Source organism: Cynocephalus volans, chromosome 3, assembly GCF_027409185.1.
Source record: "Cynocephalus volans isolate mCynVol1 chromosome 3, mCynVol1.pri, whole genome shotgun sequence".
Taxonomy (NCBI): Eukaryota; Metazoa; Chordata; class Mammalia; order Dermoptera; family Cynocephalidae; genus Cynocephalus; species Cynocephalus volans.
This window is the reverse complement of record NC_084462.1, coordinates 47,669,849-47,694,728: the sequence shown is the minus strand read 5'-3', so window position 1 is coordinate 47,694,728 and position 24,880 is coordinate 47,669,849.

Sequence of the window (24,880 nt, the reverse complement as noted above, 5' to 3'; positions counted from 1 at the left end):
GTAACAGAAATGAGAATCAAGATCACAACTGAGCTCATTCATTTCATTAGAAGCACTGGAAGGGAAACTGGGTGTTTTTTTAAAAAAAATACCTCAAATAACTCTCAATTAAAAATTGAGACAGAAGTGAATCTGCAGGTTATGTCTTCAAGTTGCCTGTCTGAGTATGGAGGCATTCAGGGATGCGTGTTGTGTCTCTGGTTTTCCATGACATCAATGTACCTGCTATTCTGCATTGTTGACAGCTGCTTGAGTTCTTTGGAGGGAGGAATACAACTCTTAGTAACCCATGAAGTAGACTCAATCAAGTTCTCAACTTTCTGCACAATTCAAGTCCCTGTTTGTCATGTCAGGTGAATTTGAAAAAGAAAGAATCCTCTCATTTATTCTCCTATGTGCTTTGTTAAACATGTATTTCATATCTGCTTCTTTCCAGCTTTCTTCCCAGAAAGTCCATGTCAATGTGTAACAAAGAGCTGTCACAGCACTGACATGATTGAGTTGGTATTTGGTGGTTTCACCTCAGAAACGAAAGGGTCCGGAACTCCTGCTGGTAAAAAGCACTAATTCATCTGCTGTTAGCTTTGCTCGCCAGGAAGTCCCCTCTCCCAGCCAGAGAGCATAGAAGTGCACAGAAGCTACTTCCTGTCAGGCAGTTTATTGCTTGATTGTGTCAACTATTGCTGACCTGCATGAGTGGGTCAGGCAGCAGCCACAGTACGAGATATCCGCCCTCCAGCAAGTACATGTCATCTCAGCCCCAGTCATGTTGACACCGCGTGTGCCCAATGCAGCCATCTTTACTCCTCCCTGCCCCCTCGTTTTTTCCCCTTACATTAGCCTGAGTACCATTACAATAATGCAACTTTACAAAGTCAGCTTTCTTTGCACCAGCCCACACATGCGCATTTATTTATTTGCATCTATTTTGCAGATTGGAAGAAAGTGAAAAAAAAAATTGGATATTAGAATCATATTTGAGTTCAATTTCCAGTTGAGTTTCTTCCTACCTGTCTGATCTTACACTCCTCTCTGAGCTCCAGACCCTTTGACATCAATGCCCACCTTTAAGGGGTTATAATAAAGATAAATGAAATAATATATGTAAAGGACTGCCCTGGTGTCTGACTCACAGTAGGTGCCCTTGCTTCCCTCAGGACACACACACACACACACACACACACACACACACACACACACACACACAGAAAAAAAAAACCACAAAGAAACAACTAACCTCTCAGGTTATACTATGCTCTCAAAAGAAAACAGAGTAAAGCGTTGCTTGTTGGTTCATTTATTTACTTACTACTACACAGGAAGGTGGAGACGGGAAAGAGGAAGTGTGGTTGGGAGAGATCATGCATTAACCCCATGGGGAATTGCTCTAAGTGTGTGCTTTGTGTATCCTACTTATATCTTTTTAGAGCCCTCATTTTAAAAGCATGTTCTTTCTTTACTTTGGCACCACACGAGACAGTAACAATAGGATTAAAAGGAGTGTATCTGGTTTAAGAATTGTCTTGAAGCTTTACTGAAGCCAGAAGAAGGTGTTATATTCCCGGCTTAATGGGAGAGTGCTTGGCACAGGAAACCTTGACCTCAAATCCTTGGCTGTCCTCCATTGGTTTGAGGTTGCTTTGTTGTGAGGGTACCTTTGTGTACTGATTTTGGGGCGGCAGAGGCACTAGCAATGGGATGTGACTTTGGGGAGAGTGAATGGAGCGGGGCCATGTGATAAAGAGATGTGTGGGTTTGGATCAGATCCTGATTTTTGCGCCTGGGCTTCAGAGCCAGACAGTGTCTTTGCAAATGTCAGCTCTAACAATCTGAGCAGGTCTCACTGTGAGCAAGTCCCTCAGCTGCAAGGCGCTTGACTCACCTGTATGGGAGAATATGTGAGAGTACTTCAAAAGGTCATGGAAGGTTTGTATTGTCTCTCAATTCTATTTTTCCACAGACTTTTTAAAGTACACTACTCTATCTCATGGAAACTAAGTGAGGAAATATATGTAAAACATATAGAGCAGTGACTGTTCATTATTCAATATATGTTAGTTTACTTTGTTTAATGTAACTTTTAACCTTATATCCTGAGAGACCTGCACCTGGAAGAATCACAATGTGACATCTATTTTCCTTGCAAAAGTGTGGACCAGTGTGAGAAACACCTTAGAGTTTAAGATTTCCCGTAGAAAATCCATTTCAAATCTTCTCTCTCGTTAAAAAAAAATTACACCTCCTGGAACCATATTTCCTGACAGGATATTCAAACTAAAGAGTCCTGTGAACCCCACATGACATTCTTCCCTGTGTATGTGAAAATGAAAGATTCAATTAAGTATCAAGTCCAATGTCAGCCTTCAATTGCCGACATGGCCCTAATGGGATGATAGTTTATTGAATAACCATTTAATGATTTATTGATAACCTCCTAAATGCCAGACACAGTTCTAGGTGCAGGGGATACAGAAGGAAATAAGATATACAAAGTCCCTGAAATTCAGAGCTCATGTGCCAGTGATAGAAGCAAACAAACTTTCAAATACACCCATGAAGCAGTGCCTGGTAGTAAGGAAATTCTCAGAAGAAAATCAAGGCAGGGTAATGGGAAGAGGCTATCACAGGTGGGAAGGGTCAAAGAAGTTCTCTCTGAAGAGGTAATGTGTCTGAGCAGAGATCTTAATGAACTGCAGGAGAGAGATCCAGGCAACGATTTAGAGGAAGAATATTTCAGGAAGAGAGGACAAATCAACCCAACATGTGAGAAGATTAGTACAAAGAACACTGTGGCTGGGGCTTAGGGGGAAATGTAGCAGGGGGAGAGATCAGACAGGTAGGACATGGTTTATAGAGGTAGTCAAGACCCAGGAAATGCCAGGTATTGTAGGCTGGGTTAGGGAGTTTTGATTCTATCCTGAGTGTGAGATGAAGCCATTGATGGGTTTTGAACCTGAGAATACTGTTATCTGTTTTATATTTTACCAAAATTATTCTGACCACTCCATGGAAAATTAACTGAGTGAGCAATGGTGGGAAAAATTTCTGCTTTAAGCATTGGTTAACCAATGCAGTGTGATTCAGTAGTGAGCATGACAGTGGCACTGACTGGACTGCATGACCCACTCACTAGTGGGATGACCCTAGGCAAGGTACCAAACTTTGAGCCTCAATAATAAATCTCATGATAATTTGGGAGGAAGACCACCCACCCCCAGAGCTGTTCTGCAGTTGTAATAATGGGCAGGTGTGAAATGTTTGGTGATATGCCTGGAAAATCACGTGTTTAAAAATGTTAATTCCTCCTTGCTCCTCATCTCAAGATTCTTCAATTAATTATTCAGTTACTTAAGGATAGTTAGCTTTTATCACACGCAAGGTGCTTTGGTCATTACAGAGAGTATGGGGTTGACTCCTACACTGGGAGGACTCACAGCCCAGCAGGCGTGGGCAGAGGGGTGATATAGAAAAGTAACAGGACAGACATTGTTAGTGAACCACAGTGATTTCTGTCAAATGATGCATGAAGTGAGTTCTGGAGAAATTCAATGGAGAGAGAGTGACCATGCTGGATTGGGATGGCTTCTAAGATCTTGCAAATCTCAGAGCAGTATGTGAGGAGAGGGCAGATGCAGATGGCCTTTAGTTCACAAGTGGAGCAACAAAATATACTTACTGAATGGCAAGTGGGACAATTTATCTGGAAGAAAATTATTCCATTGGGAATAGTGGAAGATAATGCTGGAAAGCTATGGGGGGGGTCCAGGCTGTGGAGGCCCTAAGACGCTAGGTGGAGATATTTTGTCTTTATACTGAGGAAAAAAATATATCTTGGGACAGGATATTTTGCCATCTGTATTTTGCCCAGCTGAGAAGAAGGTACTGATTGCTCTCAGGTGTCACAATGTAGTGGAATTCCATCACTAGTGGTGTCTTTATCTCAACAAACATGTCTTTGATGGTGAAATCTTTTAGATGCACGTGGAGGAGTCATACGCAGGGCGTTGCATGGTCAGAGAAGGCCAGGGCGTGGAGGTGGACAGAAGCCTGTAAATGAGGGAGGAGAAGATGCTGTCTGACCCTGGAGCCCCGTGTTTAGAATATCACAACGGAGAACACACAGCCTTACAACATTATGATGGGTTTCAACAAAAGAAATGGTTATCATTTATGAAGTTGTCAGTGGTAAAGAGAACAGACAAAAGATTCTTTGTTTAATTTCTTAGATGTAAATTAACCCTGACTAGGTCAAAAACATCATTGTGGTTTCTCCTAACACAAACTTCAAAAGACTGTGTGCTTCTGGACTGACATCCACCTACTAATAGGTGTTTGGAAAATCCATTTTCTACTATAGTTGTTAATAAATCTTAGTAAAGCATGAATTATAAAGAAATGCAATGTCTTAGCTGAAAGAAATCAATAATGCTTTTAAACACAAACTCATTAGTATTAAAGATTATTCCCATTTTTCATTATATTGAGAAAGAAAGAAAATGATAATCATATCAATGCATGCCATCCATTGAACTAAAATGATGTTAAATGCATTGTCTAAAAAAATTAAAACGTTCCACACAAATTAGATATGATTTATTTATTTACTACCCCTCTTCCCAGCAATCCTTCCCCCACATACACACAATTATTTCTGAAGACTATTTTAGACACCTTATAAAATATGCATATAATGCACTAAGACAAAAATGGAAAAATAAAGAAATCAGACAGACATATATTACAATTAAAAATAGCATGTCATAAAAATGATAATAGGAACAATTAATAGGTCATGTTCTTTAGTACAGGTAGTGGTTGCTTTTCATCCCATAATCTAAAATCATTCTGTAGATATGATACTATTAATAGTCCTGTTACATTTGCCCAGGTAAATCATTTTAAAGAAGATTAATATTCAACCAAATATCAAATAATTTGAGATTACTGTAAAAGTAAGAAATACTCTGAAAAAGTTTTCCATCTTTTAGGCCATTTACTCCTGATATTTTCACCAATGCATGTAAGAATTACAATAGTAGTTCTTAACAACTGCAGACTAGCTGGAATATTGTTTATACATGCCAACCCACACAGACTCAGTTATATTCACACATATTCACATATATTCACACATACACATATGCTTGTGTTTTAGTATGCATAGATATATGTTTACTTTGTGTAGAGAGACAAGGATTTTTCCAGAAGGCACTATAGAAGGAGACTATCACATTTCTTAGTTCTCATGGTGTGCAAACCAGTACTGCCCCAAGGCAACTAGACAAGTGGCTTTTTGCCGAGCAGGATTTGAGCACTGTGGAACAATTACTCATTCTCACCTGTAACCACACGTCGTCGAGGTAACTGTAGCAAGCACTGGATTTCTTACAGGTAAAGGTGTGTGAGAGAGAGGTTTGCCACGTCACATGGAAAGAGGAGCTAGGAGCAAGAGAAGGTGCTAATCCTTTTACAAAGGATGTGAATCATGTCATCTGGGGAGAACCAAGTCACCTGGGGAGAGGAGCTAAGAGCATGGAGATGGTGCTAATCCTTTTACAAAGAATGCAATTCTACAACATGATTTCAATGGCAACCTACTGCCCTTTTACAGTAGCAAAAAACGCAGTCAGCAAAAGTCCCTCAAGAAAGCAAAATATGATTTTCTTGAAGCACCCTAAAATTTTAGCAGTTTTTGCATTCTATATGAATTTCACTTCAAATATGTATTATACAGTATTGCCATTCCACCCCACCCTCCCCTCACTTTTTTTCTCATTGGTCTTTAAGAAAGAAAATTTCATGAACAAACCATGGACATAAAATATGAAATCAAGAACGCCTACTGCAGAGGAGAAGCCAAACATCACAAAAAGGGATTAGTTTCTTTCACTGTCTAGAAATTTTTCATGGAAGACCTTGGCTGGCCTTTTGATATTAAAACTTCCTAACAAGTATTACACAGGAGTTTTAAATTAGAACTTGCTGTCACTGAGACAGTTATAAACTGTTAAATATGTCCTTTCTATGCTAAGCTCCTGTAAAGTATGCACAAGACCATGGCCAGGACACTCTTCCTGACAAGTAGCAGAGTGAGATCACAAAGACGTTTGCGAGCTGCCTGCAAGACGCATAGGTGGCCCATTTTCTGTGAGTGTGCATGTGCGTGCGTGTGTGTGTGTGTGTGTGTGTGTGTTCAAAATAAGAGACACTTCTCTGCTTCTTAAATCATATAGTTTCTTCCAATGAAAACTTCTAATAGAAATGCATGCTGCATTTTTTAACGATATTGGCAAACCAAAGCATGATATTCAAACTTACTTTTCATGCATCAAACTAATTGAGTGTAGAAATTTTTCAAGCGGCAAGAATGTAAAAAATCATTCTATGCCGTCATTATCCTAGGTAGAGCCTCATAATTTTACTGACTATAAAAGGTAGGTCATCCTCTAAAAACACATTTTTCTGTTGTGATTTTTTTTTTTTTTTTTTTTTTCCACAAAACAGGAAAGTAATATATGAGGTCAATAGCCGCATCATAGAAATTGGCCAGGGGGAGAGGAGAAGGGAAACTGAAACTTTTACTTTCTATTCCCATATTTCATTTTGTTATTTGATAATATTATCCAACAGTAAAAGTCCCCTCCAAGGGCTTGTTCTGGAGGTTACATAATGGACTCTGCTTTCTCCTATCTGACCAGTAGAGCCCGTAATGAGTACTTAATTATAGTTTATATGACCACTTTGGCCAGGAAGAAAAGAGCAGCTTTGTTACAGTCAATGAAGTATTTAAAGCTATGCCCAGGAAGGGGATGGGTGTATTAAACACTTGGGTAAGCAATAATAAACTTACATTGATTGGACAACTTGATAGATCTCTTTTATGGGATGCTCACAAAAAAATCCAGGTGGAATTGAAAATAACTAGAGACCCTGTTTGAATATACTAACTGTACTCAGTTCCCTGCAATGCCAACAGAATAGAGGGAAAACATAATCCCTTACTCGAAGAAAAATGATTCTCCAAAAATGTAAGATATTCCTGCTTTATGCTGACTTTGACACAAAAAGATGGACAGAGCTTATATTATATAATAACAGGTAATATGTCTTGAGAGCCAGGCCCAGGCTCAGCACCTGACTTGTGGATAAAGGTTAAATAAGTTGCCCAAGGTCACAGAGAAAGAATTCAGACCAAGGGAGTTTTGTTTCACAACAGGAGCCTTTAAACTGTCAATTGATAAATTTACCCTCTTCAGACTAAGTAAAGAAGCATAGTTCTTGTGTGAACATCAGCCTTTTATTACTTGCGAAATTAAAAATTTTATTCTCGGCTGATCTTTCTTCAGAAATTAAACCTTGTTGGGAGACAGCGTCCCCCTCTCACTGTACAAGCTAAGGAGACTGGCTACCCATTTTCCCAGCTTCCCCTGCAACAGGAGCTCAGGCATGCACCCTAGGGTCAGCTCACAGCATCTGGGAACTGAATCAGAAGCCAGTTATGCTCACAAGGGGAGCAGGGGACTATTCATTTTGGAGGCAGCGTATGCAGTGACAGCAACAGCTAGTTTCCTGGGGTAGATGGCCTGCAGTGCCAGGACTATTGGTATCGAGGGAATGGGAGACAGTGCCGGGAGGTTGGGGGCAACGTGCTGAAGCTTCTGTGCTCATCAGGGCAAGAGCAATGTCATTACAAGCCTGGGCCTGGCTGCTGCCTGGTTTCTTTTAGCTTCTGTTCTATATTTGCTTCTCCATTCTGCCCATTTCGCTGGTGGCTTAAAAACCGTGTTTCCTCTTTAAACTTACCAGAGTTGGTTAATTGCTTAAAACTGAGGTGTCTGATAAACACTTGATAATAAGGTGATGTTTTCATTTGTTTAAGCATTTAACAAAATAATTGAGTTTGTTATATATTTCAGAACAAGGCAAATTTCAATACTTTGAGTTTGGAGAGTGACGTTGAAAGTTTTATCGTTTCTGAACTCAATACATAGATGGATAAAGACATGCTAAGCCTGCACACCCTCTGTCAGGGGTGAGAGAAGGACGTCACATTGTCATACTCTTTCTTTAGTTTTCTTCTGGGACCATTGCTCAAGGCAGAGAGTTAAAACAAAAATCAAACTGGATAACACAAACTGACATTTTTACTTTCTTTCTTACCCCTCAGTTTTTCTAGTACCCAAAATAATCACCAGCACTACCTCTATAATACTCATTCATGTATTTCTTCATTCATTCATTGTCTCAGATGAACCATGGCCTTGCCCCAGTACAGCTTAACAGGCAGACAGTGATCAAGTAATCACACAAATACGCAATGTCAGATACTGGTGTGTGCTCTGAAAGAAAAGTGCTGCGTAGTTTAAGGATGTGTTATGGAGGGCAGGATCTGATATGATAAGGAATGTCATAAAAGTGTTTCCTGAAGAAACAACAAAGAAACAGAGGGCTTCGTTAGGTAAGCATGCAGGATGGAAGGGGTATTAGCAGCTGCCGTAATAAATTGCCACAAACTTAATGACCTTAAACAACACATATTTCTTACAGTACTGTAGGTCTCAAATTGGAAATGGATCACATTGGGCTAAAATCAGGGTATTGAGAGGGATGGTTCTCTCTTAAAACTCTGTTCCCTTGTCTTTTCCAGTCTGCAGAGGGAACAGTCTGTTTCCTTGTCTTTTCCAGTGTGTGGGAGGTTGGGTTCTTTGACTAATAATTCTTCCTTATATCTCTGTCTCTCTCTCTGATGCTCCTGCCTCCTTCTCATAAGAACCTTATGATCGGGCCCACCTGGATAACCCAGGATAATCTCATCTCAGAACCCCTAACTTAATCACATCTGCAAAGCAATATTTTTTACCATGTAAGGTAACATATTCACAGGTTCCAAAGATTAGGATGTGGAGGGGGGCATTCCGGGAGAGGGGACCACCTGTGCAAAGGCACTGAGGCAGACTGGGTCATAATGCATTTCAGCAATGAAAGAAGGTGATGTGGAGAAAACCGGGAAGAGTGTGGCAGGAAAGAGGTTAAAGGGAAACAAAAAGCACCAAAAACCTCTTTCCAGAAGTCTCAGGAAACTGATTCTTCTCCAGATATTCCCAAAGACTCACTCCAGGAATATTTATTTACTCAGTCTGAAAAGGAAGGTTCTGGTGACCTTCGCACGAAGCACACAGTCTCACTAATTTCTCAGAGCAATGGGTTTGGAGAAACTGATTCCAATCATTGTCATGGCTCTCTTGTTTAATGCCCTAACAGCTCATCTCTGAGCTACTTCCTCCTTCTTCAAATCCTGTCTTCCACTGGTTTCTTCCATGGGTAAAACAGTATTCTTCTGGTTTGATCTGGGCCCTCTCATACTCTTCAACCAAGCTATGACATGTTGAAGGTCCTCAAGACTCAGTCCCAAGACTCTTAATGCTGTATACTTTCTTTATATATGACACCATCATCTATGTTGATTACTCAAATTATGCTTCAGCTCAAACTCCCTTCTGAGATTCAGACCCCCAAATCCAGCTCCACTGGGATGTTCATCATGACCTTGAATATACTTGGGCTCTTTACAAACTCTTTTTCCAAACTTGGCTCTCTTCATTACCCTGTTTCATCAACCATCCATCTATCTGGGCAAATCAGAATCCTGGATTTCCCTCTCACTTATGTCTCTCTCTTATCTGTGACCAAGTTGTGTTGATTTTGCTTCATAAATAACTTTTAAAATTATTCTTTCTTCTTCATTTTCACTGTTATCACATGTGTTTGTGAGCCCTTATCCTTTGCCTCATATTAGTGGAAAATTTTAGATTTATTTAAGGAATAGTTTATTTAATGTCTGTATACCCCACTAGGCTATAATTTGCATGAGGGCAAGGTTCTGTTTTACTCAGGATCTTGCACAGAATTAGATATATAATGATACAAATAAAAATATGTTCCTTTAATAAATGAATAAATTTGTGGCTCAGAAAATCATAACAACATTTAACCTAGGTGAGGGGTCAATGAAATTTTTCTGTAAGGAGCAGATAGTAAATATTTTAGACTTTGTGGATCTCACAGACTCTGTTGCAATAATTCACTATGCCATCCTAACATCAAAGAAGCTATAGATGGGCATGACTGTGTTACAATAAAATTTATTAACAAAAAAAGTTTGCAGGTTGGATTTGTTAACCCCTGTTCTATGCTATTGAGTTTCAAAATATCTTCATGTAAAGGAAAATACAACATTCTTGGACTATTTTTCACCTTTTAAAGGGTTAAAGATTTCTCCAGTTCACATTACTAAATAGCACATTTAGAATCCAAACTTCATAAAAATCGCATTCAAATTGTAGAGGATCTCACAGTTTTCTCCAAGATCGAAGAGTAAATTTTTACTTTTATTCTCATCCCTAAATGACCACACCTGGTGGTTTCCTAAACCAAAGGCAGTCAATATTGAGGGTACTAAGTGTTTTATTTTCAGGAAACTAAACTAACAACTACCCTCAAATGACAGCTCCCCAATGATACTGAACTGATTGAAAATACATTTTCAGCAACATTACTGTTCATGAATGACTGCTCCCTCTCAGTGGGTGAGGATTACTTCCCCACCCTGTGACCAACTGTCTTGCTTTGGCCAATAAGATGCGTTTGGAAGTGTCAGGTGTCAATTTCAAGGACAAGTTTTAAGAGCCAGGAGGGCATCATTTCTCTTGCTTTGGATTGCAGGTCTATCATCCTGGGTCCCACAGAGAAGACAACCTGGATTCTATAAGTGATGAATAGGTAATGGAAGCAAGAAATACATGTTTGTTGCCATAGCCATTGACATATGGAGTCAAGCATCACTGCAGATTATCATAGCCTATCCTAATAAACTGGAAACCTTCCTACTCAAACATAAAACATCACTGTTGGAAAAGTCACTGTTGATGAGAAATAATTATATTCTATATTCGTTTGAGAAGGTTCCTAAATACAGTCAGAAATAGTAAAATGAAATTAAATTGAATTGATGGGCAAGCTATAAAACAGAGGACAAATCATGTTTTGTGAAAGCATGCTGAAAAAATTGAACCAACATGAAATTATATTACAGTTTCTCATAAAATACAGATTTGTCAGCTTTCCTGAAATCTCAGAATATCTGACTCAATTGTCTATCATTCCCATATGTCAATGATTGGCTGAAGCTGAGTTTTCACTGCCCCTTTAAACATGGAGCCCACTCTCCAGTTTGCCAAAGCCCTTTCCACTCCTATAATAAATACAAATGCCTTTCACCGACTTCCTCTGAGTCTCTCCTTCCCATCTAATATGTCAGCCTTTTACCTGCCTGTCACCTGGTCTGTACCATTAGTCAATAGATTCTTGAGACCAGAGACTGCTTTACTCATCTTTGAATTCTCAGTCCTTAGCACAGTGCTTGGAATATAACGTGTGCTTAATATATGTTGGCTGAATAAATAACTGCAAACAAACTTCTGTAACTAGAAGCTTACATGGGAGTTAAAAATTTATCAACTAGACTTCAGATTCACTTTGAAGTGGTAAGCATATCAATCCATCTAAAAATTAATTAAATACGAGCAAGTATTAAAGAGAATATATATGTAAGATGGGGTAAACAGAATGGGAGCCTGGAGAGGTCAAAGGGACACAGACATAATATTGACAAGTTTTAAGGCTTTCTGATACTTAGCATCACTTAGTATGAGATTATTGCTCCAAGTCAGGTACAGTAAAGTTCATCCAAATCTCAGGAAAAGAGAATAAAATTTGATGTCTGTGAGCTTAGAACTTTAGTATTAATCACAGAGGCTATATTCTTTTCCCAAACCTGCTGTATTTCACTTCCCCGTCCTTCCCTCTCCCCACCTTCCTTCTTGGTCCATTACACTTTATTCTCTTTTTGGGGGTGGGTGGCAGAGGGAGAGGTAATTCATGCCGCATCTTCAGACTGAGTGCAGAATGTGCCTCCTTTCAAGGTGAATGTCACTAAGTCAAACTCTTCATTTAAGGGGTGAGAAAAGAATCAACAGTCTGCAAAAGAATTATGCACACAGATCAGCAGAACTGCAACCAAAGTGGATCAAGTACAAAGAGATCACTTGGATGTAGTATTTTTTTCCTATTTAGGAATAGATTTGAAGACATACACAGGATTCTGGACTTAAAATGTGGAGAGTGTGGTGATGTATTTTTTATTTATAATTTCATTTTTTTACAAAAATTTAGATGTGATGAAGGTGGACTGATTTATTTTCACAAATAAAGACATACATAGATAAGCAGTCATTTTAATTATATTTTACTTCTATGATATACTTGACTTAATTAATTCAACACTATTACCATCCATATACATAGCATTTTATTAAAAAACTGTTCTTAAGTAGAACTCTGCATTCGATTTCACCCTCTCCAGTAGCCTTATCACTTAACTGAATTATGCATGGCTTTGCAACAGAGAAGGAAAATCACAATATCTTGTAAAAAAATAAATAAATAAACTCAGTGAAAGGAACTTGCCCAGGGTGCCTGTACTTTATTCATAGGTGAATTTCTATTGTCCATTATCATTTATATCTAATATGAACCATTCTACACTGCTTGCCTCTAATCCCCATGCTTGTTAAGGAGCTTACAAGGAGAATCAGTTGATTTCAAGGCCTTTTGGAGTTCAAGGGCAAAGTGATTATTTCCTTAAAGGAAAAAAGATCATGGACTCATCACAATTTCCAAAGTTCAGCTCTTTTTTGTTTCACTAATTAGAAGCCAGACCAAATGCATATCTGGAGGCTTTTATACAAGCAATCAGCCCTTTGCCCTGGGACCAATTACAGAAAAGTGTCTTTTACACATTGCTCTGTGTGAATATCTAGTGCTCATACAAGCTGTCATATTTCACCATGAGTCATGCTAAGGCCATATAATCACATAGTTGAAGAGCTAATGATATGTTTGCTCTTCTCAGCTTAATTTACAAACATAACTGTACTCAAATGTCTGTGGCTTATCTGTAGCTTAAACATGAATGCATGTAAATATGCATACATGCAGTCATGTTATAAAGAAGACACTTTAATAATTAATAAGATTATACTCTCTCATATGATATGAAAAGTGTAAGTTCCTATGTCTCATTTTATCCATAGGAATATATTTTTCTTTCAAAACAAAAGCAACAGTTGAATATATACAGAGAGAGATTGATGTAGATTCTAGCCTGAATTGTGTAGTCTTTTCCTATGTGTTTTAGAGAACTATCGATACACCAGTTATATAGATCTATTGTTTAAAATATTCTTACCTTTTCTTTTTTTTCTTTCTTTTTTTTTTTTTTTTGTCTTTGTTTGTGACTGGTAAGGGGATCGCAACCCTTGGCTTGGTGTCATCCGCACCACGCTCAGCCAGAGAGCTTACCGGCCATCCCTATATAGGATCCGAACCCGCGGCGGGAGCGCCACTGCATTCCCAGCACCACATTCTCCTGAGTGCACCACGGGGTCGGCCCTATTCTTACCTTTTCAACTGTATTAGTCCAGGTTGTCCAGAGATTCACTGTAAGAGTTTGGCACACATGACTATGAAGGCAAAGACCAACATTGGCAGTCAGTAAGCTGGAGACCCAGGAGAGCTGGTGGTGTTAGTTCCAGTCCAAGTCTGAGGCTGAAGGCAGGAGGACTGATGGCCCAGATCAAAAACAGGCAGACAGAGAGTGATGATTCTTTTCTTCCTCAGCCTTTTATTCTATTCAGGCCCTCCATGGACTGGATGAGGCCCACCCACATTAGAGAAGGCAATCTGCTTTACTCAGTCTACCAGTTTAAATGATAATCTCAAACAGAAATAAAATCACAGACATATCCTGAAATAATGTTTAACCACATATCTGGGTACCTTGTATCCCAGTCACATTGACACATAAAATTAACCATCAGACCACCAACACTATTGCTGATCAAATCTTTATATTTACATTTCTTGTGGTCCAATGATGTCTAACATAAGTAAGTCATAATCTAAAATGTCTTAGTTCTTGTCAGAGCTTTGAAAATGTGATCCAATTAGAAACAAGACAAAACAAACAAATAAAAATTTACCCTTAAGAACAAGGCAAGATTTTATGGAAAGAACATAAGTCTTTTACAAATATTACACTTCGAAACATGTAAAGAGTTCGTATCAAACGCCACATGCATTAATCAAAAATTCCACTATTTGGAAAGTGCCACCTAATTGTGACATTACAATTGACTGTTTTAACTGAGTGTTGTTAATGGTTGAATAGGGAGAAACTACTCACAATTTTCTGTGTCCTCCACTGAAGAGACAACTTGATTATAGTTCATAAAGAAAAAATATATGGCCTCTTATATTAGTTCACATGGCTTGAAAGTAAAGTTAATCTTTATTTTGTTGAATATTTCACTGAAGTCTACAAAGCACTTTCAAGTATGTTGGCATTCTTTTTTGATATGAGGGAAATGGATTATATCAAAGAGAGGATTTAAGGAAAAGGGAAGGGGTCATCCTGTCGATAATTATATAACAATGTTGGAGTGGTTAGCTAGGACATAAAACAGGATTTTCTGAGAACAAGTTCTTGGAAGCAATTGTAAACTGCTTTGTTCTGCATAAATGTTACACACCTGAGGGCCCCTTCACATCCCACCCTATATCCTGTGTTTAAGTTGGATGCTCTTCCCAGAAAAAGAAGAAAAAATTCTTTAGTCATTGGCACACAAGTAAAAACCATTTCTTCCTACAAGTGACAGACAAAGTCTCCAGGTCTATCTACCTGCCCTGTTAATTGTAGTCTATGTCTGTTCATGCGATTTTAAGACTATCCACCCTAGAAGAGTTTGGCCAGAATTACTAAGATTTTCTTACTTCCATACTGCTATGTCCACTTTTGTAAAATTAATTATCCCATGTAAGAATCATGTCTGGCTTTGATTTTATATAGGCAAATCCAAATTCAAGCTCTGCTATTATTTCAAGCAATACAATTTCTAATTAAGTAAATAATAGTTTATGATACTAATTGATAGGGAACACTAGATGAAATGAAAGGTCATTCTTTCCCTGGACAAATGAATAAAACTGGCATGAGCGGTCTAAAAAGTGCTACTCTGGGGAAATCCCTTCCAGATTCTTACCCACCAAGATATTTGCTTGTCTTTCCTTTCTCTCTCTCCTACCAACACATTTTCCATTGACTCTGTATTTACAGCAGTTTAGCATCTCTTTGGTTCCTCTGCCCCTACAAACCATGCCCTCTAAGCTTCACCTTCTCAAGGTATTTATTTCTCAAGGTACTGTGAAGGACCAAGCAGCACACAAGCAGCATGTATTCTTCTGAAGGACACAGATGTGTACACAAACATACAATGTAAGACAATAGACTATTGCTACTTTAGAGACCAAATACAATGTGCTACAGCAGCAGAAAGAAGGCAAATGATTCTAACTAGTGGTGACTGAGAAGTCTTCTATGAGATGATTATATCTGATCTGGGCTCTAAAAATAAAATAAAAAAATTGTTTGATTGTAGTAAAATACACATGCCATAAAATACACCATTTAATTACATTAAATATATGGATATGATTGTAGTAGTCAGAGTAAAACATTTAACTCCAGGAATGATGAAGCTGCATACTGCAACAGGACATTTTGGAAGCACGTGAATATTCTTCACACATGGTTGGGCTGTGGGAAGTTTGAAAACTGTTAGGAGATGAGATAAGTAGGTTTCATTTTTGGAATTTATTTTGCAAACTATGGGGAAACAAATGGTATTTTTGGAGAATCTGAAGGCATAAAGCTATCTATAAGAAGATGCGATGAGGGAAAGTTAAGTGGAAATGGAGATACATGGAAGACAAGCAGACAAGTTAATATTGCAAATGTGTGAATAAGAAAAAAAAGCCGTAGACATGGTGGATATAATGGCAAACGGTAGTATACATAACACATTAAATTTAGAAAGATGATAAAGAAGGAAGACCGGGACAAACAAAATTTTAAAATTGTGACACTCTGAAAATACATATTTGGTCATTGTCCAGTCTTGTGTCATACAACTCCTACAATCCCTAGAATCTCCAAAATGCTGTCTTTTGTATGCTAATGAGTTGGCTGATGGCTGGCAGCTACTAGGTAAGACCAAGGAAGGATTATAGGGTGGGGACTTTCAGTACTACCCTCAACCTCTGGGGTGGTGGGGAGGCTGAAGTATAAGTTGATTGCCAATGACCAGTGGATTAATCAGTCATGTCTATGTCCTGAAGCCCCCATAGAAACCCAAGGACAGAGTTCAGGGAGCTCCTAGAGAGCTGAAAATGTAGAGGTCCCTGGATGGTGGCACGCCCAGGGATGGCATGGAAAATCCACACTTCATCTCCCATACCTCGCCCTATGGATCTCTTCTTCCATGTCCTTTGTAACATCCTTTATAATAAACTGATAAAAATATAAGTAAGTGTTTCCCTGAGTTCTGTGAGCTGCTCAGCAAATCAATCAAATCTGGAGAGGGGGTTATGGGGACTCAAATTTATAACCTGCCAGTCAGAAGATCCAGAGGCTCGAGCTTGCTACTGGCATCTGAAGTGGGAGACAGTCCTGGGGACTGAGCCCTCAACCTGTGGGATGTGACACTCTCTTCAGGTTAATTGTGTCAGAATCAATCTGAATTGGAGCACACCCATCTGAAGTCCGCTGTGAACTGATTGCTTGCTCCTGCTGGTGGGAAGACATTTCTACACATTTGGTCACAGATGACAGTCTTCTGTGTTGACTGTTGCTAAATAAGAATGTAGTAAAAAAAAAAAAAAAAAAAACACTTTGGCTTGCATTGTTTTTTCTCCGTTCAAAAATATTTTAGAATTTAGAATGTTGGGAGCTGAATCAAGAATGAAACATGAAGGAAACCAAGACCAAAACTAATTTCAAGAATAGAAGAGTTTCAAGAGGATGATGGCAGTCAATATTGTCAAATTCTTCAGAGATTTCAAGTGTGCTGAGAGGCCTCACATTCATTAAAAAACAAAACAAAAATTCTGCTTCATTGAGTATTATGACATTCAGAAGCTTCCCAAATCTAAGTTCTCAAGCTTTGAAAATGGGGAAAATGATCATATTTGGAAGTTCAAATTTGTGCCTAATTTAAGAAAAGCCAGTGTAAGATAAATTAGTGCAGTTCACTCAGTAATTACAGGGTTAGACAGCCAGGAAAAATTTATATTTCACTCTGTAACTTCTTTCAAATAACCTGGAAATTCAGCATTCATAAAAACCAAATATACAAGATTGAATATGGAATCCAGTAAGAAATATCAAAAATGAGAGATTTCAAAATCACCATCCAAATTATGACAACCGCTAAATTGCAGATAGGAAAATAAGAAATAGATTCAGAAGTCAATTGTAGAAGATATTAATAAATATTTGGGGGGGGGTTAGTAGGGCAAGAAGAGAAAACAATACCAAAAAAGTAGTACAAACCAATAACAAACACCAAATCATGAATGACAAACACTAATAAAAATTAAGGAAACAGAAAATTCCAAAAAGATTCCTAATTTAATATGTGTATGTTATAGCTGAATATAATTTTTTGTTATTCATTTACGACCTCAATGTAAATTAATTTATGAATTGATTTACAACCCCAAATAAAAGCACAGATTGCATTAATATATACAAAACAGGTGCTCTGAATGTTTCTATATGAAAATTACATGTGTACATGGCAGTGCCTGAGTTATGAACACCCACTTAGGAATACCTATTTATAATTTAGGGAATAAATCCCACTTAAATCCCACTTAAGACCATATCTCTGCCTCTGTGAAATACGTGGAAAGGGAGTCAACACTGGACATTATGAGGGAATTACCAAGATTCAACCGAAGTGTTAATTCATTATGCTGCCATTTTTACAAAGTTCTCCATGGCAAATCATTCTGGGAGAAGTGTGTGGAGAAGTCATATCTTAAGCTGATTAACTGGCTGAGGGTCTTTTTTTTTTTTTTCCTTCTTCTCCCTGTGGACCTCAGAAAAGCATTGTGACATCTCCACAGAATAATTGTGTCCCCCAACAATTACCACCACTAAACCCTAAAAATCTGCTGTGACCACCCTGTCCTGACAAGTTTATGCTTTGGTTGGTCTCAGTCTAATTTTTAGATTCCCTAGAATTTTCTTTAACCTGATCACTGAAGAATAATGAAAGAGGCTCCTTGTTTCAAATGGAGTCATCAAGATGATCAAGTTGTTGTGCAGTCTCTCATCTCTCACCCTTTCCCTGATGTGACTCATTCATTACACTGGAGACTCATCTTTAGCACATGGAGGAACTACCCAGAGAAAAGAGTTAAGTGAAAAATAATGATAATCAAGCTCTTTTTCTAAGAGAATTCATAAAGGTGGCATGGAAACACAATTGGGCCCTGAAATATGTAGCTTAGATGAGATCCATTGATGACAATGAGGATGTTGGTAGCTTGGAGCAAAGGGTCCAGGAGGACGTGAGTTATTTAGAGAAGAAAAATGTAGTCAGACATGGATGATGCCTACCTCAGGCAGACAAAGAGAAAGAAGAATCTTGGAACAAAAGGATACAAACATAGCTTTAGGAACAAATTAAGGATAAAGTTCACTTCATTGCAAATGCTATTTTTTACTTCTTTTAGAATTAGCAATTTCAACACAGAAAACTTTAATGTATAAACTTTAGGTGTCATACCCTATTCTCTGAGAGCTTCTCTTTATGCCAAGGTTCAGAGCCTTGTGTGGACGATTATCTTGGCACTCTGGCCATGGCTCATTGAAGTGTGGATGACCACCTGGCTGAAACAAGCTCAATAGCATTTTTCTCTTAGAAGTATGGAAATAGGACACAGGGAGGCGAGTACGCTTCTGTTAATTGATTGACCTGGGAAGTGACGTAAAACAGCCATGCTGTGGTATTCATTACCCATTTGCTTGCCTAAGCTGAGAAGCTATCCTACAAAGGAGAAAGAGAAAAATGAAGCACTTAGGAAGGTAAAAATGGTGAGAGTTCATGGGGCTGACAGAAACAGTAGGTTCACCTTGTTTGCTGTCTCTCCAGTCCACTGTTCCAATATGGAAATGAAATATGGTTTTGTATCTAACCTTGGATTTGGGGAGTTCTTTTAATAAATTATCGCTTTTCTTCGCTCATATTAACATGGTCTTTCTTCCCTATAACCAGACGATTCCCAAAATATAAATGTTAAGAAGATTTAGATTTTTTAATTTTAGTGTACGCTTATTCAGTATATAATATTTCTATACAAAATATATGTCCACTACGTAATACTTCAAATTTGTTTTGAGGTTAAGTGGGTTTTTCTGAAATGTGCTCACTACCGGGTACACCGTCCCTCAATAATAGATGATCAGGAGGCAAATCATGAAGAATATTGAATGCCATTCTTTAAAATCTGAAAATAATTTGTGAAAGAGGAGTATTTCTTAAAAATCTTTTCTATCTTGGGTATAAACATTTTCCTGACAGTTAATTACTGAGTAATTTATTTGGAAATTTTATTTTCCAAATAAATTTGAGGAAAGGTATAATCCCAAATGCAACCATTTCTAAAAATGACAACAATAATATGATTGCTGTTAAAAAAGAAAGAAAAAAAGAAAAGTCACTGACTTCCCCAAAGGCCAGTTCAGATCCTAGGGCGTTGTAAGAATCTCTTAACTGACACTCACAAAATTGGAAATAATTCATGTTTGACTGGACAGAGAGATATAAAAATCATTAAAGCAATTAATTAAAGGCTATCAGAGTACAGAGGGTTTAAGTAAGTGTAAATTCCTAAGTGGAGTAAAGAACAGAGTTGCATCTTTTGAAAGGGAAGGGCTAACAGTAGAGCTATTTCAAAATCATTAGGTATTAGTGTGGACTATATATTACCATACAGTCTTCTGGTTATAGTGCACTAGTTCATTTGCTCAAAATTTCCTCTGTAGACAGCTAGAAAACCTGGGCAAAAAATGAAAATCTATGTACTGGCGAAAACAGGACATAAACAGAAAACTCTTTAAAAATATATATCCAGAGGTGGACCTTGAGAGAATTATATTAAGTGAAATGAGTCAGGCACAGAAAGAGAAATACCACATGTTCTCACTTATTGGCGGGAGCTAAAAATTAATATATAAAATCACACACACACACACACACACCAAAAAAACCGGGGGGGGGGGAGAAGATATAACAACCACAATTACTTGAAGTTGATATGACAAGCAAACAGAGGGGACATTGGGAGGGGGGAGGGAGGAGGGAGGGAGGTTTTGGTGATGGGGAACAATAATCAGCCACAATGTATATCGACAAAATAAAATTTAAAAAAATAAAAAATAAATAAATAAATAAAAATATATATCCAGAGGGGAAAAAATTTCTCTAAAGGAACAACACTAAGATATACATCTAACTTCTCAATGGAAACATACGAGGCAGAGGGCAATGGGATATTTTTTGAAATGTTAAAAAGAAATAACTACCAATCTATAACTTCATATCCAATAAAAATTGCCCCTTCAAAAGAAATGAGAATTATAGCAATTTTTAGACAAACATTAAAAGGATTTATTACCAGCATCCCACACAAAAGGGAGTGCTAAAAGGTGTTTTCAGACAGAAGAAAACATGTGAGATGGAAGATCAGAAATCCAGAAAGAAATTAAAAGCATGGATAGATAAAGAGTAAAATTAACTATAAGAAAAATGGTAATAATATCTTATTGTGTTTATATATTTAGAATTATAAAAAATTTTAGCAATAATGTATGGATATGGAGATAGAAAAAGATTTCAAGTGCCCAGTCTTGCATTGTCTGAAAAGGAAGTAACAATACCAATTAATATACCTCTCATAACCTGAAAAATACATGCTCTCATCTTTAGGCTAGCCACTAATAAAATAGTGAAAGAGCATATGACTTCCAAGCTAATAGAGTAGAAATGAGAAAATAAAAATATTTTAAAAGATGACATATAATTCTCTCAAGGTCCATCCATGTTGTTGCAAATGGCAGTATTTCATTCGTTTTTATAGCTGAGTAGTATTCCATTGTGTAGATGAACCACATTTTCCGTATCCACTCATCTGATGATGGGCATTTGGGCTGGTTCCAACTCTTGGCTATTGTAAAGAGTGCTGCGATAAACATTGGGGAACAGGTATACCTTCAACTTGATGATTTCCATTCCTCTGGGTATATTCCCAACAGTGGGATAGCTGGGTCGTATGGTAGATCTATCTGCAATTGTTTGAGGCACCTCCATACCATTTTCCATAGAGGCTGCACCATTTTGCAGTCCCACCAACAATGTATGAGAGTTCCTTTTTCTCCGCAGCCTTGCCAGCATTTATCGTTCATAGTCTTTTGGATTTTAGCCATCCTAACTGGGGTTAGATGGTATCTCAATGTGGTTTTGATTTGCATTTCCCGGATGCTGAGTGATGTTGAGCATTTTTTCATATGTCTGTTGGCCATTTGGATATCTTCCTTAGAGAAATGCCTACTTAGCTCTTTTGCCCATTTTTTAATTGGGTTGCTTGTTTTCTTCTTGTAAAGTTGTTTGAGTTCCTTATATATTCTGGATATTAATCCTTTGTCAGATGTATATTTTGCAAATATTTTCTCCCACTCTGTTGGTTGTCTTTTAACTCTGTTAATTGTTTCTTTTGCTGTGCAGAAGCTTTTTAGTTTGATATAATCCCATTTGTTTATTTTTCCTTTGGTTGCCCGTGCTTTTGGGGTCGTATTCATGAAGTCTGTGCCCAGTCCTATTTCCTGAAATGTTTCTCCTATGTTTTCTTTAAGAAGTTTTATTGTTTCAGGGTGTATATTTAAATTCTTAATCCATTTTGAGTTGATTTTAGTGTACGGTGAGAGCTATGGATCTAGTTTCATTCTCCTGCGTATGGATATCCAGTTATCCCAGCACCATTTGCTGAAGAGGCAGTCCCTTCCCCAGTGAATAGGCTTGGTGCCTTTGTCAAAGATCAGATGGCAGTAAGTGTGTGGGTTGATTTCTGGATTCTCTATTCTATTCCATTGGTCAGTGTGTCTGTTTTTATGCCAGTACCATACTGTTTTGGTTATTATAGCTTTGTAGTACAGCTTAAAGTCAGGTAGTGTTATGCCTCCAGCTTTATTTTTTTTGCTCAGCATTGCTTTGGCTATGCGTGGTCTTTTATTGTCTGGATAGTTTTTTCTATTTCTGAGAAAAATGTCTTTGGAATTTTGATGGGGATTGCATTGAATTTATATATCACTTTGGGTAGTATGGACATTTTCACTATGTTGATTCTTCCAATCCAAGAGCATGGGATATCTTTCCATCTTCTTGTATCCTCTCTAATTTCTCTCAGCAGTGGTTTGTAGTTCTCATTATAGAGATTTTTCACCTCCTTGGTTAATTCAATTCCTAAGTATTTTATTTTTTTGGTGGCTATTGTAAATGGGCAGGCTTTCTTGATTTCTCGTTCTGCATGTTCACTATTGGAGAAAAGAAATGCTACTGATTTTTGTGTGTTGATTTTGTATCCTGCTACTGTGCTGAAATCATTTATCAATTATATTAAGTGAAACAAGTCAGGCACAGAAAGAGAAATACCACATGTTCTCACTTATTGGTGGGAGCTAAAAATTAATATATAAATTCACACACACACACACAGAAAAACCGGGGGGGGGGGGGGGAGAAGATATAACAACCACAATTATTTGAAGTTGATACGACAAGCAAACAGAAAGGACATTGTTGGGGGGGAAGGGGGGAGGGAGAAGTGAGGGAGGTTTTGGTGATGGGGAGCAATAATCAGCCACAATGTATATCGACAAAATAAAATTAAATAAATAAATAAATAAATAAAAAATAAAAGATGACATATACAGAGAGGATATAGAAACTTAGAGTACTAGAAAAAATAGAAAGTACTTAATAAAATGATATGTTTAAACCTAAATATATCATCAATTATATAAAATATTAATATACTATGTGCTCCACATAAAAGAAAATAAATTTGTCTAAAAAACAAATTCCATCTAAATTCTGTGTGATTTATCTAGAATACAATAAATACTATAGCAAATATAAAAAAGTTGACAGTAAAATTGAAGACAGATATATCATGTAAATATTGGCCCAAAAGAGGAAAAAGTACGAATTTACCTATGTTAATAGAAGACACAATAAACTTTAAGGCAGGAGAAGTTCAAGTGTCAAAAAATAATAGGTTCAATTTACCAAGAACTCAAACTAGAATGCATCTAACAGCATAGCCTTAAAATATGTATTAAAAAAAGTGAGAAAAACTAAAAACAGAAAAAGACAGATCCACAATCCTAGTGAGAGACTTTAAAATACAGCTCTCATTAACCAAACCCCAAACTCAAACAGCAATTAGCAAACTAATAATTACTAATGATGTGAAAGTTTTCATAAGAAGATCCACAAAATTGATCTCATGGAAATATGTAGATCACTACACCCAATAAGTTTAGAAGATATATTTTTAAAGCACACACGAAACATTTCTAAATATTGACTTAGAATGAGCCACAAGGATGATTATCCCAAATCCCAAAGGACTAAAGTCATGCAGAAAATATTCCTAAGTGCAATGGAATTATTCTGGAAATCAATAACAAAATGATAACAGCTTAAAAATAATACTGTATAACTAACCCATAGGTCAGAAAAGAAATAACATACAAATTAGAAATCTTTTCAATTAAAAAAAAATTTAAAACATGTTATATACTAAACATGCAATGAAAGCTTTTGCCTAATGTGATATTTATAACCTTGAACTCAAGAAAGCAAGAATGAAGCTGAAATTCCATGAATTAGCTATCCATCTCAAAATTTAGAAAACAAAAAAAAATTGGTGAATTAAGCCCGGGGTGGGGGGGAAGAATGGGAATAACATGCAAACAAAATGTATAGAATTAGATAAAAATGGAGAGGATCAACAAAGCCAAAGTGTGTTATCTGGATACACTAAAAAGAAAAAGACCTATAGTCGCACTGACTAAAATGAAAGAGAGAGAGAGAGAGAGAATGAAAGTGCAAAAATGATTAACGTCAGAGAGGAAAAGAGGATTTTAAATGAACTTTTATTCTAATAATTTCTAAAATTTAAATGAAGTGAATAAATTTCTTAAAATAACAAAACTGACACAAGAAGAAGTAGAAAAAAGGAATCCATAAATAAGTGACACTTCATAAAAAAGGAAAGGGAAGGGAAGAGAAGGAAAAGAAGGGAAGAAAGAAAGGAAAGAAGGAAGAAAGGAAAAAAGGGAGGCCAGCCAAGGTCCAGATACCTTAGCTATTGAATTCCATCAAAATTTGGGGGAAGAATTTAGGCCACATCTAGTTATACTCTTTCATAGAGGAGTAAAAGATGAGCTTATTCTTCAACTCTTTTCTTGAGACAGCATAACCTTATTACCAAATCTGATTACAAGAAAGTAAAATTACAGTACCTAAATACAAACGTTTTAGAAAACTTAATACAGCAAAATAGAAACAGAATAATGCATGATAACTAATTTAGGTTAATTTAAATATTAAAGGTAGTTGTAATACTTAAAACAATCATTTTATTCATAACTTTAATCAAATAAAAGAGAAAACTCATGGACATCTCATTACATGCAGAAAAACATCTGAAAATCACTTTTTTGGGAGATAATCCTTGATAATCTTTGTTTTGTATAATTTTCTGCACAATTTTCTTCTATATTTTGTTTTAAAAAAAAGTCTTTGCCAATTATGTTCCCCTCACAAAAAAGAGAATGTAGATTATTGCTTCAGAT